Source organism: Phodopus roborovskii, unplaced genomic scaffold (genome assembly GCF_943737965.1).
Source record: "Phodopus roborovskii unplaced genomic scaffold, PHOROB, whole genome shotgun sequence".
Taxonomy (NCBI): domain Eukaryota; kingdom Metazoa; phylum Chordata; class Mammalia; order Rodentia; family Cricetidae; genus Phodopus; species Phodopus roborovskii.
The window spans coordinates 52578768-52597330 of NW_026126418.1; positions in this window are offsets into that span (position 1 = coordinate 52578768).

Sequence of the window (18563 nt, forward strand, 5' to 3'; positions counted from 1 at the left end):
ATCGTCTCCCATCTTATTATCAAATCCATATTTTTGTAGCAGCTGCAAGAATCATTACACGATTTCACTCATGTATGCACACCATTTGTTCAACACCTTTAAAAGCAACTTATCATCTGTTAGGTGTGGTCAATATTTTATCCTATATCACCCATGTGATATTGCACACTCCACCAGGTTAACACTGGCCCATGTGCTTACAGAAATGAAAGGAAAACATTTTCTTTTTTCTCCTCCTCTCGAGAAAACATAGTGAAATACAAAACAGAGGTGAGACAAATGGAAAAAAATGTCCATTTGAGAAAAACCTATTCAACTTCCAAATGGCAAAAAAAAAAAAAAAAAAAAAAAAAAAAAAAAGAAAGAAAGAAAAAGAAAAGAAAAGAATTCCTGGTGTTTGCATCACAATCTATCCCACTAGCCTTTGGCATTCATAGTTCTGTACTATGGAGTTTGGAACCCAAAGGTTCTATAGAGTCTCCTCTTCTTTAACCTTTGTCTGTGAAGAGGGAAGCCCCACAGCTTCGCTTACTCTGCCCCTGTAGGAGCTGGATTTGAGACAAGCAGACGCAGGACTGGAGTCCATGTTCTGCCCTTTTGTTCCACTCAGTTCCTTCTTGTAGGATAAAAGCACAGATGACTGGGAATACTAAGATCCTTATTTCCAAAGCTTCATCTGAGGGTGGACTCAAAGCTTAGATGAGGGGCCATCTAGTCCCCAGTGCTTATTCACCGAGCTGTCATGTCACTCCCAGAAAAGTAGTTCTTCAGTACAGCTGTAAGCAACTGATGCAGGATTGCAATACACGGGGACAAGCGGGTCATAAAGGCAAAGAGTTCCAAAGCTCAGCTCATGAACAGGATGGAAAAGAGTTTCTTTGGATTATGAGCAACCCATATCCTTAGGTTCATTGTTTAAACGATGGGGATTGTTGCATACACATTAAAAGGAACTAGCAGAGCTGGCAAAGGTAAAATGGTAGGGCAGTCTGAAGTTCAGCAAAAGGATACAGGGAAAGAATGGATAAGCTGGGGATCTTGATAGTATAGACAGTTTTAGAGGTTAGAAAGGCTGTAAATAAGCAATAGGTTAGACCCATTCAGTGAGAATCAGAGCAGGGCATGGGCCACATTTAAAAGCCTTTCCAAGCCTGCTTAAACCACACAGTGACTAAACAGCACATGAAAACGTTTCCATGGAATTTATTAAATAGAACGAATAATATGCTATTTTGACCTGAGGCAACTTCCAGAAGCTAGGCTTGAAAATATAATCATACAGTCCAATAAAGGCCACCGATGAAAATCCATACAGTAGCATTATTTAAGAAAAAAAAAAAGAGACAGAATTCTTTCCCCCAGGATTAGAAAAACAAAAGGACATTCATAATTGGCAGTTCTAGCTATGGGGCAAGTATGAAATAAATGCAGACATATGTATGTACATATGCAAACATTGCATTTACATTTGATACATTAAAGCCTTACTCTCATCAACACCATCAAGCTCAGAACAATAATTCTCAAAGTTCCACCTTGCTAGCCCCTGACCTTTCCTCTGCCCTCAAGTTGTATCAGAGAAGGCCAAGTATAAATTAAGGGTTTTAAACACAAAATTGTGATAGCAAAAGGGTCTTTTTTTTTTTTTCTGTAATGTAATGATTACTGAGTGTGGAACAGTAATGAAACCAAAGGACAGTCTAGCAGAGCTAGTGGGGACTCTTCCTGTCAGTACAAAAGGTTCCCCTCATGGGCTGGCACACACTTGAAAGATAAGCATGAAGACCAGACTTTAGCACTCATACTTCTTTCCCTGTATCGGAAGTATGTTACAGAGAGTCAACAGAGCATAAGGTTTAAATATTATCCAAAGTCTCCTAATAGAATGCTCCAGATATGATCCTCTATTTAGAACTTTTGTATCTTATCAAGAACCAGGAAAACCTCAAATTAGTGAAAAAGATAAGCCAGGAGAATTAAGTGACACAGGTGTCACACCTGTTTTGTGTAGGCAATGAGAAATCACAACACACTGGGGAGGGAAAACACAAGGAAGAAGGTATAAAGGTTTCAGAAAAGAAATAGGAGGTGGAAAGCTCCGATGGAAAATTTAAGATTTACAAATACAATTTCTTAAACAAACACCCAAGCAAAAAGAGGGTGGAGGGGACGAAACATAATCCACGCACTGGGAGGTAAGATAGTAAAGTTGTTCAGTCTGAATGCAGAGACAAGAGACTGAAAACCAAACAAAGTAACAAATGTTAAAAACCCCAGGCATCTGTGAATGCATAATGAACTATCTAGCATTTAGTCTTGGGTCTCAGAATGGGAGGAAGTAAAGATTGGACCTGAAAATATCCTGGGTGAATGGAGGCCGAAAGCCTCTCATTTAATAAGCTTCAGACTCCAAAAAAAAGAAAATAGAACACACACTCAACAAGGAAAAAAAATGAACACATTCTAAACACCAAGGGAAACTCAGTTCTCCACTAAAGAATCTCTGTAAAGCTGGTAAGATTTGAGAGCCCAGACACCACTGAAGACAGTGAAAGCAAACAACTGGAAAAACACATTTCTCCTTTTAAAAAAATCATAGATTCCAGTAGTAAAGCAGCAGAATATTCTTTCAAATGTCCAAAGGAAATAATTGTAAACTCAGAATCTCTTATGCAGCAAAAATGTTCCCCAGAATTTAAGGGTATTTCCGGGAGAAAGAAAAACTGAGGGAACATTTTAAACAAATATATTATTTTTTTAATGTCTACAGAAAATATTAGAGTAGAAAGAAAGCTAGTAGGAAACTTAGAATACCTTAAGGGGAGAAGAAAGAAAGAAAGAAGGAAAGAAAGGAAGGAAGACCAAAACAATTCAAGGAATTAAAAACTATATAAGTACAATTAATTTTCATTTTCTTTTTGTGTTATTTGAGCAGTGGTTCATAGGTGAAGTACATTCAATTCTAAATGAACATAAAAAGTATTAGGTAAAGAGCCATAAAGGATGTAAGGTGTCTATTTCAGTTTAACTGGTAACATTATGTCATCATCCATAGTGCTGTATAAGATATTTCCCTGGAGGGGTTCACAAGAAAGCTTAAAATTGCCACTAAAGATAATTCTTAAGAATTTAGGACCAGCAAACAAACAAAAACCTAAATAGAAAATAAAAATCAAATGGTTGAGTTAATCTCTAACATACTAACTATTATATTAAATAAAAATAGCCTAAATGTGCCAAACATATGACAAAGACTTTCAAAGTTGGTTAAAAATCATAACACAATTACATTATTTCTCTAACAAGAGCTTGTTTCATACTAAACAAATGATTAGAAAAATTGCATCATGGAAACATGAATGAAAAGACACTAAGAATAGCTATATTAAAATTATATAGCTAACATAAAACATAGAATATTGCCAGAAACAGAAAGATTTGCTCTAATCATATATAGATCAGTCCATCAAGGAAATAATATAGTAAATATCAAATTACCAAAGAAGAGCTGAAAATCTCATATAATGAAAAACAAAAGGAATTAAAAAGGAAAAATAGATAAAACTTCAAGAGCAGTTGCCGATTTCAACATTCACCATTAACTAGGGAGAGAATCTGCAGATTAGAAAAGTCAGCTACTGTCAATCTCACTAGCCAGCAGACACAGAACAGTCCATAAAACAACAGCAGAATGGGTACACATTTGCTTCGAGTACCTACACAATGTATTTCAAAATTGACTTTGTCCTGGGGCATAAGCCAAACCCAACAAACTTAAAATAATTAAAACCATAGACTGTGCTCAACAACAACTTAAGAATCAAACTGAAAATCAGTACTAGAAGGAAAACAAAAATACTCCCAATACTTAGAAACTAAATAGCACATTTATAAACAATCCATGGGAAGGATAATTAATAATAACAATAATAATAATGAAGGGAATTGAAGTATAAGTAAGAAAAACTAAGAACCAAATGAGCTAAGTATAGTCTACATTAAAACCGAAGAACACAAGGGAAGTGTTTCAGAGGGAAATTCAGGGTAAGTTATGTATACACTAGAAAGATGTCTTAAACTTCAAGCCAGTATTTAAGCTTTCTGGCTCAACGAGGGATGAAAAGTAAACAGATAAGTAATAAGACAAAGCCAGTGATCTGAAATATCTGTAAAATTGACAAACTTCTAGAATAACAGAAAATGAACAAAAAGAAGCTATCCATTTTCAATGTTAGAAATATAACAGGCAATATCACTATGGTTTCTGTGGATACAGACTGTGCAAATGCCATGAACACATACACCCCCCAACCCCACCCCACCCATGCAGACATTGAACAAATTTAACAAAATTATTTCTGAAATTAATCAAACAAAAATTAGCACATATCACCCATGTGAATGAGATAAATTTAATGGGAACATACCATTAAAGAAATCAGATTCATAATTTAAACAATCCTCAAAAGAAAATTATCAGGCCAAATTTCTTTAGAAGATACCCAATGACCTTTATTGAAAAACTGGTCAGTATTTTTCAAAAAATCTAAAGAATGATCATGTCACAATTCCTTTCATCAAGCTATGGTTATTGTTCTGTTACCAAAAATTAAAGAAAGCCAATACAAAAGGAAAATCTTTCCAAATCCTTAATACAAACCCCCCTAACACATTAAAGATAGAATTCAACATCACATTGGATGGATGCAATAGTCATATAATGAGTACATGTGCTTATTTCAAGAATGAGAGGCTGGTAGTATCTGAAAATCAGTCAAAGCAAAGAATTACAAGATTATATCAATTAACATGGGAAAGAATTTAACAAAACTCAGCATGCATTCACTATTAGTGGGAAATGGAAATGTAGGAGTTTCTGAACTTAGTGAAAGATAGCTGATAAAATTCTATTAGTAAATGATTGAAATATGAGTTCTATAATAAGTCAGGACTGCCACTTATACTTTTTAATAATTATAACAGAACTGGAAACTCCAGGAAGTACAAGGCAAGAAACATATGGAAGGCTTATAGGTGAGACACAGACAGAAGAAACTATGCTACTTGCAAATACACAGAATGATTTTCTGTATACAAATAGTGTGGGTGCATGTACACACATACCTTTGGGATATACACAAATAAATATCCTAGAACTAGAAGGTTATAAAAGTCTCAACTAACAAACATATATGTGGCCATTGGAATTACAAATATAATGCCACTAGCAGCTACTCAAAAAAAAATAATAATGAGTTATTTGAGTACAGATATAACAAAACACAGAAAGAATCTATGTGCTGAAATTTACAAATGTTGATGTAAGAAATCAAAGAAGATAAAAATACACTAAGAAATGTGTCATGTTTATGGACTGAGACATTCCACAGAATGGTAATGATAGTACAGAAAACAGTATTATTGTTTCTAGAAATTAAAAATATATCACTATCCTGAAGAATCAGTTCCTTTAAAAATTAAACTTGGGACTAAGTGCAGTCCAGCAACTCCCCCATGGGCATAAATATTGAGAAGTGAAAATCTGTGTTCACATAAAAGCTCATACATAAATATTTATAACAACTTCATTCACAATAGCCCAGTGGGACAGTAGTATGGCTCAGTAGCATAACACATGCCTAAGATGTGCAAACTCAGCACATGAAAAAATCTATTTAAATTAAAATGGAAACTTAATGTGGACACCCAATCATGAACCTAAAAACTCTGAATAAAATTTTCGTTTTCACTGATTAAGTATTCTAATAATATTAAGGAAGACTGACAAGGTTAAAATAAGGATACTCAACTGAAAGGACAGTGAATTAAATGCCTATGGGGAGATGCAGATGGAAGCAGGCAGCAGGAAAGTTATCTTTATTACTGTCTCTCTCTCTGTATTTCTCCCCACCTCTCTCTCTCTCTCTCTCTCTCTCTCTCTCTCTCTCTCTCTCTCTCTCTCTTGTGTGTATGTGTGGTGTGTGTGCATACACACATATGGTATGTGTTATGCACAAACACAAATGTAAGTGGACTGTGTGAATCCTCCTGCTTACACAAATCTTAATAGGGGAAGAAGAAATTCAAAATTTGAGAATGAATCTGCAGTTAGCACTACAAGGATGAACCACAGATTCACTCAGCTACTGGGGATCTTAATTGTTAACTACTCAGTTTTGAGTCCCTTTGGGGTAACAGAGATAGATCACAAAAGGTATGCCTGGGACAGCCCATGGTCATTCAGAACAACAGTGCAAGCATATTTCAGAATTCATTTTGAGACTCCTGTCCAGGGCCTCTGATTTAAAACATCCAGTGTCAAGTTCCTCCTCAGAAGTGAAGTGGGAAATAGAACTTGGGACCTGATCATCTGTCATATACGTAAGTTCCACCACTGTGAGCTTGTGTATGTTGTGATGGTGTTATTGAAGCTCAAATACTACATGGACTGAAGAAAATGGAGTATTGGTTCAATATATAGGGCATTTGTAAGGATCATGGAATCAAATTGGTAATCAATTGGAGAAAGATGATAAGTGAAAAATAATTAACAGTAAAGGTATAAATCAAAGGGCCTCTCTAGTATCACAGAAAGAGGCCTTCTATTCTACATATGCAGAAGATTGGAAAAGTTGATTGTAACGAGTAAGATTTTTCCTTCCACCACTGGTCTGTTCTGCTGCCGTGCCAGCCCCAATTAACACACAGAGACTCTGTACTTGATATAATGCTATTGGCCAGGTACTAGTTTCTTATCGGCTAGCTCCGTCTTAATTATTAACCCATTTCTATGTATATCCACGTGGTCTTACATGGTCTTCTTACTGGGGAAAGGGGCCAGTGTCTCGTCTCCCCAGTCTCTCCATATAGACTCCTCCTTACTACTTCCTCTCTTCTCCTCATCTCCTAGTCCCTTCTATCTTCCTTTCCTATTGGCCAACAGTGCTTTATTCATTAACCAGTATGAGAAACATACAGAATGACATCTCCCATCAGTTGACCTTAAAGCACAGGATTTAATTAGATGCAAAACACTAGAGAATTGTGTGGCTTCAAATTTAGCAATTCTGCTAAACTGAGTCAAAACATGGTTAGGAAAGTGCAGCATTCTGATGCTTAGATAGGAAAAAAAAAGTCTGGGTTTGATGCTCTATAGACCTTTGGAATCATTGCCATCTAAGACGTCAAAGCTTTAGGAAATAACCCATTCATCCTTGTCTTTCGCTAGGGAGGTGCCAGCTCTAAAACTCAGTTATAGCTCTCTCCATGACTGTGTTCTAAGGTCAAGCATGGGTGTTGATCATATAAGACTTGGGTTTCTTGAAACAATGAAGTGACAAGAAGAAAAACAACTACAGTCAGTTTGTGACACATAAGCATCAGAAGAAAATCAGTCAGATTTTATTTGCCTGGACAAAATGCATTCATGGAGGGGAATAAATAGCCTTTTATGAGTTTTCAGCTACGTGATTATGGGATTTTTCTTGATGCAGCTGCCTTTGGGTCATTCACACCTCTCTATGTAACTCCTCATCCATATCATGTAAGTAACTGCAATAAATGCATTGGTTGTCTAAACAAGACATAGATGAAAATATGGTTTCGATCTGTTGGTGGTGGCCCATATGGGGTGAATAGACATTTGTTAAAGTGTTAGGAAAAATCACACAGTAGTGCCTCATTCTCAGGACACACAAAGGCCATGTAGGGATTTCCACATGAGCATTTCCCAAAGGAGGAAAAAATTAAACTTGGGTTAAGATAGTTTGGTGAGTGAGAGCTATTAATGAACTGCCTCCAAACCATGCTATCTGTCTCAGTTAGTGTCCTGTTCTGTCCTATTGCTTTGAAGAGACACCCTGCTTAAGGTAACTTATAAAAGGAAGTATTTAATTGGGGATTACTTATAGTTTCAGAAGGTTAGCCCATGATCATCATGGCAAGAGCATGACAGCAGGCATGGTGCTGGAGCATTGGCTAAGATCTTACGTTCATCCTGATCCATGAGCAACAGGAAGATCCAGAATGGGCCTGGTATGGGCTTTTGACACCGATAGTGACACACCTCATCTGAACAAGGCCACATCTCCTATTCCTTCCACAACAGTTCTATCACCTACAGAATAAGCATTTAAATATATGAACTTGTTGAGGTCATTCTCTTTCAAACCACCATACTACTTTACTCAGAGAAGGAGCTAAAAGGGAACAATAGAGAAACATGCAGAGTATATAGTTTTCAGTAGGGAATCTTGTCCATTATTTTATAGGGAAAAAAATAAGTGGTCTAGGTAAGAAAATATATGACTTCTTGGTGTCTTGAAAGACACCAAGATGATAGAAAAATGATAAATTTAAAGAGAAGGCATTTTGCAGTCCGGTTAAGTATAGATATACTTAGGGAAACAGGTATGAATGCTGAGCATCATTGTTCCAGATATGCATACCTGCTGAAGACCATCTGTAAAAGCAGAGGTAGAATATTAGTAGGCAGAATGAGGTAGTGAGTTACTCTACAGACTCTGTCTTTGAACAGCAAGATTATAAGTAGAAGAGCCCATTATAGCAATAAAGGAGACCACTCACAGGTACTACTATACACTACCTCTTACCAAGGCTCATCCAGTTTCTGCAACAGCAAAGACCAATGATGCTGAACCTCCATTATAGACCCATCCGTCAAGAAGAGCAATCAGCTAATTTGTGGTAAGTTGATTACATTGAACTCCTTTCACCCTACCTCAGGGCAGCAATCAATCCTTACAGAGATTAACACATATTTGTCTCTCCTCTCGACAAGATCTTAGCTAATGCTTGTGGCCCACATTTAGAGATTCTTTAGTCTGTTCTCATAGGTTCCTATATTATATTATCTCAAAAAGAAGAGCTCACTTTACAGTGAAGGAGATGCAGAAATGGTATACGACTGTGGAATCCAATGGTTCTATCACACACTAGTCCACCCAGGATGCCAGCTTGACATTGAAAAGTGATGCAGATGCACATGCAATGTCAACATGAAAATGTAACTGTGAAGGCTACAATGGCCTTCAAAATGGAGTATATACCTGAAATGGTTATTATTGACTGTCAACTTGATAGGCTCTAGAATCACTTAGGAGACACTTCGGGCATGTGTGTGAAAGATGCTCTAGATGGGTGGACTGAGGTGGGATGACCCATCCTAATTGTGGGTGGTACCTCCCATGGGGCTGGGGCTGGACTGGGGAGAGAAGAGAAAGGCAGTGGTAAGCCATTGTTCTTTTACTCTCTGTTTCCTATCACACCTTCTTCCTGAACCCTCTACAATTGTGAGTGAAACTACATCTTTTCTTCTTCAGGTTGTCCTCTTAGGTATTTTGATCAAAGTGGATATAATGCTAACCAATACCAGTGCAAATTACTGAAAATTTAAAATTTGCACATTTCTCTTAGGAAAATGGCAAGTTTTACATTTTTATTATTTACTGTACCAGTTATTCTATCATAACATGTCCACTAGTGATTGTTTATTTACTTACTAAATAATAAGGTAGGACTTATATTGGCACTAGCCTAACATTTTACCAGCCTAACATTTTAGCTGTCAGTGTACTCACTCAATAGAAACTGCACTTCCTTGATATGGATGGTGTGTGTCTCTGGTAGGAAGACAAGACACCGGGCTAGGAGAAAAAAAAATAAAGAGAATAAGGGAGTCTTCTCCCTAGAGTGCCTCTCAGCCCATACCCACCTGGAATGTTAATGCCCATTGTCTCTTTATTCTCATGACAACAGTTAAATAAGGCTACTAGTTCCATTGCTTGAAATGAGAGATGGTCATCTGTCCTAGGAGCACAAGAACACCCTAACTTCATCCAGGTGTGTCTGACTTCAAAGCCACTATGTTCTTTTGTGTTGTTACCATTGAAGGGATTCTAGCCAGCCCAAGCATGGTAAATATGGCTCTAGGATGGGCCTTGCCCTTCTCCCTCATTCCCTCTCCTTTCTAAAAACTGTTAAAATGTGCATCCTTTGGGTATTTGCCTAAGAGTGTAATTGCTTATTCTCAATTTCCTGAGGAATGGCCATATTGATTTCCAAAGTGACTGTACAAGTTTGCACTCCCACCAGCAGTGGAGGAGTATTCCCTTTTCCCCGTATCCTCTCCAGCATAAACTGTCCTAGGTGGTTTTGATTTTAGCCATTCTGATAGGAGCAAGATGGTATCTCAGAGTTGTTTTGATTTGCATTTCCCTGATGGCTAAGGATGATGAGCCATTTCTCAAGTGTCTTTCAGCCATTTTGGATTCCTCTATTGAGAATTCTCTAGTTCTGTATCACACTGTTTAACTGGTTTGTTTGGTGTTTTTGTGACTAGCTTCTTGAATTCTTTGTATAGTTTGGAAATTTGAATATCTTTTCCCATTCTGTGGGCTGCTGTTTTGCCTTGTTGACTGTTTTTCTTTTTGCCTTACAGAAGCTTCTCAGTTTCAGGAGGTCCCATTTATTAATTGTTGATCCGAGTTCCTTCAAGGGAACCTCCTACTTTCTCTTCTAAGAGGTTTAGTGTGGCTGGATTTATGTTAAGGTCTTTCATCTATTTGGACTTAAGTTTTGTGCATGGTGATAGATATGGTTCCATCTGCAGTCTTCTACAAGTCAGCATCCAGTTATACCAGCACCATTTGTTGAAGATGCTTTCTTTTTTCCATTGTATAATTTTAGATTCTGTCAAAAATCAAGTGTTCATAGGTATGTGGGTTGATTTCAGGTTTTTCTATTCAATTCTATTGGCATTCCTGTCTATTTTTGTGCCAATACCAAGCTATTTTCAGGACTATAGGTTTATAATAGAGCTTGAAGTCAGGGATGGTGATGCTCCCTGAAGTTCCTTTATTGTATGGGATTATTTTGGCTATCCTGCGTCTTTTGTTTTTCTATATAAAACTGAGTATTTTTCTTTCAAGTTCTGTGAAGAATTGTGCTGGTATTTTGATGGGGACCGCATTGAATCTGTAGATTGCTTTTGGCAAGATTGCCATTTTTACTATATTGATCTTACCTATCCAAGAGCATGGGAAATCTTTCCATTTTTCTGGTATCTTCTTTAATTAATTTTTAAGATTCAAAGTTCTTATTATACAGGTCTTTCAAGGACTTCTATTCAATTATGTTCATAGTAGCATTATTTGTAATAGCCAGAAACTGGAAGCAAGCTAGATGCCCCTCAAGTGAAGGATGGATAAAGAAAATGTACACACAAGGGAGTGTTACTCAGTGGGAAAAAAAAAAACAATGGAATCTTGAAACTCACAGGCAAATGGACAGAATTAGAAGAAACCAACCTGAGTGAGGTAATCCAGTCACAAAAGGACAAACATAATATGTCCTCACTCATATATGGATATTAGACAGAGCAAACTAGGAAACAAGTAGGACCCTAAGAGACCATACATGGTCTCCTGGACAAGATCTCCTGAGAAAATTGGGAGCATGGGGGGGAGGGGAGAGGGAGTTAAAAGAAAGAAAAGAGGAGGGAGGAAGATATGAAAGACCAGGAAGATTGAGTCAGAGGAAGAATAAAGGAATGCAAGAAAAGAGATTAATAGAGGGAACCATTATGGGTTCAAGGAGACATTTGGCACTAGGGAAATATCCAGATATATACTAGGATGACCCCCAACTTAGAATCTAAACAATATGGGAGAGGCTATCTTAAATGCCCATCTCCTGTAATGAAATTGATGGCTACCTTTATATGCCATCAAAGAACCTTCATCCAGTAGCTGATGGAAGCAGAAACAGAGATCCACAGCTAAGTACTGGACCGAATTCCTGGAGTCCTGTTGTAGAGAGAGGGAGGAATGATGAGCAAGGACTATTCTGGGGAAGCCTACAGAAACAGCTGATCTGAACAAGGGGGAGCTCATGGATCCCAGACTGACAGTTTGAAAACCAGCAAAGGAGAGGACCTGGTCCACTACACGTGGATGTCAATTAGGAGACCTGGGTAGTCTATGGGGCCCCTGGTAATGGAACAGCATTTATACCCAGTGTATGAATGGACATTGGGAGCCCATTCTCCATAGAGTGATATTTCTCAGCCTAAACATTTGAGGGAGGCCTAGACCCTGCCCTGAACAATATGACAGACTTTGATGATCCCCCATAGAAAGCCTCACCCTTTCTACGAAGCAGAAGAGGGAAGGCATGAGGTTGGGTGGGGGCATGGCAGAATGGGAGGGAGATGGAAATGGAATTGATATGTAAAATAAGATTGTTTCTAATTTAAATTTTAAAAAGGAATAAAAGAAACTCGGTATAATGCATATTATATAAACTTGTGTTTAAGCCTAAGAGGCATATACAAGTAAGTTGATTACAACTTCCTAGTTTTCCATATGTTTGAAATATATTGATATATTGACATTTTAATAAAAGAAATGTTTCTTCTTAAAACAAACAAAACCAAACTAAAAACTTAGATTACATTCATAAAGCTACCACTTTATCCCTTATTTGGCAACTTCCTCTTCCTAAGGCTGACTACCAAGGTTCAAGCTATCAAAGTGTTGAAGTACAACAATCAAAAGCCCCTTTTGACTCGCCTAACAAACATTCTTCTAACACAGGGTTTACCCTTTTACCTTTATAAACCATCATTGTCCTATGGGTCTGACCCATCCCTCTCTATTCAGAGGCAGTCCTTTGTCACCCCCCCCCCCACCCTGCCCCATCTGTCAGGACAAATACCCCTTCCTCCTCCCTTGCCCACTTTAACCTTTCTCCCTTATTCCCTTACTTTTCTCCTTTTTTCATCTACCTTCTGTCTTTGTCGCATATCCCTGCCTGTTTTCCCAGGGCAAATACATCTCCTTTGTGCTAAGAACTTGGTCTTGGGGTGTCTTGAGCTGACTTCAAGTTTCCCTACCACTATCATTGCCAACCATCATTGCCATTGGGGTGACTGACTTGTGACTGTCCATAGCTCAACCCAGCTTCTTTGGAGTCATGTTTTCATGTGGGTTTCCCCCTTGCTCTAGGGCTTTGGCACATTCCCTAAACATTCCCTGTTTATTCCATCCATATGGCAGCTTGAATTTGATGCCACATAGTTTGCAACCTTAGAGCAAGGCTCTTGTTTGCTTTTGGCTTTAGTCTAGTAGATCTGGACTCTGATACTCATACTTTCTCCAGGTGAGTGAATAATCAAGCTGCCTTGGAGAAACAGGGCTCTTCCCATTGGCCTCTGTGGCCTTCTTATGTGATGAGGACTAGAAGGCTTGGGACGGATAATGAAGAGTGTTCTTTGTGTTTCCTCATTATTTATGCTACATCTGCCTCTCAGCATTTGTGTCAATGAGTCACTATAATTACAGCCGTTGGATAATTTCCCCTGCTTTACAACACATACCCGACTGTGTGAGTGCTACAGCAGAGAAAGACAACATTTATTTCCATGTGGCACCATCAGGCAGGAAGGTCCAGCTTGTTTTAGACACTGTTACTTGCCAAGTCAAATGAAAGGGCTCTGTTCCCACTCACCCTTACCCAAGGAGGCCTTGAGGAGCTTGGCTGACTGTGGACACACAAAGGATTGAAACGAATTCCATTTTCTATAGAAAAGCCAGAATGTTGGCTTGGGATCATGCTTAAAGATGATTTGCACAACAACCAGCTAAGCTGTCCCTGGAAGGAGTGGAGGGGGACACACTGGGCAAAATCATGCTGTGCTGGCCCATCCTTCGTGAGTCACTGCTAAGGAGCAAATGTCTGCTTTGATTCCCAAAGAAAAGCAAAGCTATAAATATGCGGAAATTTCATAACAAGTTCATTATACTGTATGCTAACTGGAAATAATAATACACGACAATAGGAAAATAATTCCTGAAAGAGCAAAAGCTAGACAACAACTAGATTTAAAAGGTTCCCTGGGTGTCAGAGGCCCAGGCATTCTGCAATTTTTACCTTTCACCTGGCTCTATCATGTCATTAGGAGGTTCTGGAAAAGGTGGATTGAAGCAGACACTCCCCTGCACAGAAGACAGCAGGGGTCCTGTGAGCCTACTCCATCACAGAAGGGAAAAACGACCTTGCTTTGTGGTTTTTCTTCTCTGATTTATGCTTGGGCTGTTTGGAGACTTGAAGTGTCATTTATCATTCTATTTGTGACTCACAAGGTGAGTGGGGAGACATTGTAAATGAGCTCTCATTTAACTGTGGTTTATGTTTTGTCAAGGAAAACACAAATTCCCATTTGTGCCCTTAGCGCTGTACTAAAGTGAAAGCCACACAACACACCCCAAAGTGACCACAGGGAAGGGATTGTGCACTGCTCAGTTCCTGTGAAGATACTCAGAGATGGTTTGCCTCACTGCTGATGGGGAATCAATGATTACTCCCCACTCCTAGGCTGACTGTTCGTGGCAGTTAGTATTGAACCAGAAAAGACCATGTGTGTCCAACCTGCTCTGCAATTCATTCAGATCTCCAAAATTGAGTTACAGACTCTTGTATATTGTTTTAAAAAAGTTCAGCATAAGAAAAATCATTGACAAGCATGCCCATTTGTGTTGGTGTGGGAAATTCCTGTGATTTTTCCTTCCAACTTTTAGTTTTACCAAAGCAGAACACATTGTAAAAAGAAAATCCATGTCAGAATCCTAATGCTATAAGCAGAAGAGGAGTAGAGATGCGCTGTGGGAAAAGCAAAGTCAGATGGGATGGTTCCAAGTTATTCTGAAGAAACACTTCCCAGAAGTGATTCATCCCAGGGCCTTCCAGCTCTATGAAATTTAGTTCCAAAACCATACAAATGCTGTCCAACTCATGAAGGGATAAGTGACTGACTGAAGGATGCTTAGCAGTGGGCGTAGGGAAAAATATTAGTGCATAGAAGGAAAGAGAAGCTGAACCATGTCTGTCCTCAGAGGAGCCACAGTGAGCAGTTGTGATTGGCATTCAACTCTCAACACAAGTATGGGCAGAAGCTTTTCATGTTTGCCACCGAAGCCCTCAGTGTCTCCAATTCTCATTATTATGTCTAAGCTCTGGATGACAGTAGTTTCTAGTCCACAGGTGGCCATGCTTTGGGGATTCCAGGTTGTGTTATGTTGGGAGAAGCTGAGAATTCTAGATGGTTTAGAAACACACCAGAAGACATTGCAGAGCTGTTTGATGGATCTTGTTCTGGCTTCTTCAGGGGCATGCCTCAATCACAGAGAAACAGAAATCCAAAGCAAAGAATGCACAACTTTTATGTTTACCTCAGCCAAGTTTATGATTGAGATTAAAAATAAAAGAAAAACATGATGTCTTTGGAAAGGAACCATGGAAAAACCCTGGGCAACTCTCAATATATGCTTGAGTACCAAAACCAAATCTTGTATTTGAGGACTACAAGATACCAATTAACATTGAATAAATAACTACCAGAAAGTGCAATATTTTTTTTCCTGCATGACTAGCTCAGCATCCTTCATGGGAAGCCAATGAAAGCTCATTTGTGTTCATGTTGTTTAGGGAAGGAGTATTCTTCACCACTGAAAAACAAAGAAATGGCTTTAACTGGCATGATACAGATGAAAATGGTCCTGAGCAATTTTGCATAATGAAATTTTACACTAAAAAAAAAAAATCAGTGACAAACAACTGACCTGGCTCATTGTCTTTCTCAATGCTCCAATTTTGCTTCTGGAAAAGAGGGCTTGCTATTCAAGAATGCAAGTGTGACTTAGAATCAAGCCTTTTCATCTCTCATGGGATATAGTCATTTATCAGGACATTCTTGGTGGATAAATATGTAAATTATTATGCAAAGCAGGTTGGAGTAATTCAAATTGACAGTTGCCCCATTTAAAAAAAAATATCAAAATGTGCAAGCCTTGAAATGTGTCTCTGACAACAAAGGGGTTCCTTGTTTAAAAAAAATCAATGTCATTTGGTGTGATTTTCACATGTATTTAAAGCAGATCAATTCTCCTTGGCTTTCTATTTTAAAACTGTTTTTTTTTCTTCCACCAGTTTATTCCATCATGATAGATTCAATAGAAAATTTAAATTCTAGTGATATAGATAGCAGCAACATGGATTATTCCCTTTGCGCTTTGAAGAACTCAAAATCTGTTCCCAGCTCCCACAATGACAGTCATTGCTAACACTTGTGTCCAGAGTTGAATGTTGACTCCCACAGCCTCACTAAGAACCATCCCACTATTATGACCCTACTGCTCTTTCTTCCTCTCTACATTGACTTTTTGCCCACACCCCACGCAGTGACTATTGTGGAATATTATTTTAACTAGGCAAAGATGTGCTACATTTGTTTATGCTGTGGAAGATTACTTTAACTGTTTAAAAAGGTGTATTACATTTGTTTCTGCTGCATTTATTTAATTATGAAAAGATGTGTTGCTCTTTCCCCTTGATTGCCTAAAGCACCTGATTCGTCTAATAAAAAACTGAATGGCCAATAGCTAGGCAGGAGGTGGATAGGCAGGGCTGGCAGGCACAGAGAATAAGTAGGAAGAGAAATCTAGGCAGAAGGCGAAGAAGAAAGAGGAGGAGGAAGGAGAAAAAGCAGCTGGAGAAGGAGGAAGAGGAGGTGAACCAGAAGAAAGAGAGGGATACACCAAGGGCCAGGCAAGGAGCCACCAGCCAGCCAGACTTGAGAAGCAATGAAAGTAAGATATACATAAGGAAGAAAAGTAAAAAATCCCCAAAGAAAAGATAAAGAGAAACAGGTTAATTAGTTAAAAAGAGTTAGCCAGAAAGGAGCCTAAGTTAGACAGAGCATTCATAACTAAGAAGTATCTATGTCATGATTTGGGAGCTTGTTGGTGGCCCAAAAGAAAAAGCCTGATACAGGTGACCAGTTAGTAGATATTCATGTCTCACAACTACTGTTTACAGAGAAGTTGTTTTTGGTTGGAGAGGGTGTTGCATCATCCTTTGCTACTGAGCCATCAGCAGGCCATCAGAATCCCTGTTTCTATCTGCTGTGCCTTTCCTACCTTTACCACCAGTCAAAACTTTCTGGTTTTATTGGACACACCCTCCCCGAAGCTCCAAAGCCCTACTTGCCCTTTCTATGAGGCTTTGTTTAGACAAAGGGATTTCTTTTTAATTTGTCATCATCACTTTCTCTTATTTTGGGAGATCTCTTCCACCACCCTGAGCACAACATCTCTCATTTGAAACAGACAAATGGCCTTGTATCCAAACTCTGTTATTGCTATATGTAGCACGACAAATAAAAGACCCAGAGACAAATATTGCAATTTAAGCTTCGAGCTGAAAAATCAGAGATGCAAAGCAGCCAAGCCAGTAGATCTTACCTCTGTATAACTGAATTGATAATCTTGTCTCCACAGATCCTCAGAGGAAAAAAGGCTCTGAATTCCTGTCTCCTCCTCCTTTTATTCCTTTCTCTGCCCAGCCAAATCCTCCTATCTTCACATCCCTAGTGCTGGTATTGAAGGTATGTGATCCCAAATGCTGAGATCACCTTTGTGTGAGGGGTGTTGTGTGTGTGTGTGTGTGTGTGTGTGTATAGTCAGTGTGGCCTTGAACTAACAGAGGTCCATCTCCCTCTTAATCCTGAGCCCTAGGATTAAATGTGTGTACCACCACCATCTAGCTGTATGGCTGCTTGGATTAAAGGTGTGTATCACCACTGCCTGATCTCTATAGCTTGAGGCTGACTTTGCTTTCTGAATCCTCAGGCAAGGTTTAATAAATCATGAATAATATATCATCACACCTGTATCTCTCAACTTCTTTGCCTTGAAAAGTGTTCTGAATGTGTTTGTTATTTCTACTTACATCTTCCTATTCTTTATTCATTCATCTTCAAATCAAGCTTATGTTTCCCTTCATAAAAAGGATACAGCTTATTTTATCCTGGCGTTCTATTTTTTTGTAAACAGCCACATACTTTAGCCAGGCAAACCTTGGATCAAGACTTTCTTTGCCTCACCCTATTGAATGCTCAGATTTAGCAGTTCTCAACCTGTGGGTCACATTCCCTATTCAGGTCAAAAAACATTTTCACAGGGGTTATACATCAGACATTTACATTATGATTTGATACAGTAGCAAAATTACAGCTAAGAAGTAGCAATGAAAGTAATTTTATGGTTGGGGGTCATCAGCATGTGGAACTGTTACTGTATTAAAGGCTCTTAGCATTAGGAAGGTTAAAACCACTAGATTTCAGGTTTTTGTCTTTTTCCTACCTGATTTCTTAACAGTTCTGGGCATTCAGTACACCTGAGACATATTCTTTTCAGAAACTTTGATTTTCTCTCTCTTCATTGTCTTCCTCAAGTCTAGATGTTGGCATTCCCCAGGCTTCGCTCTCTAGATATCTCTTCCTGTATGACCACAAACTCTCATGGATTTGAAAATGGGATCTGTGTTGATACCAGCCATTCTTTCTGACACCAATGTCATAGCTCAAATCCAGGCTCATTTAATGGCTTATTTGCTTCTTCCAGTTGGAACTCTCTGGTTGATGCAAACTTGCAAAGCCAGAAATAAACCACCACAGCAAACAAAACTCAAAATTAAACAAAACAAAA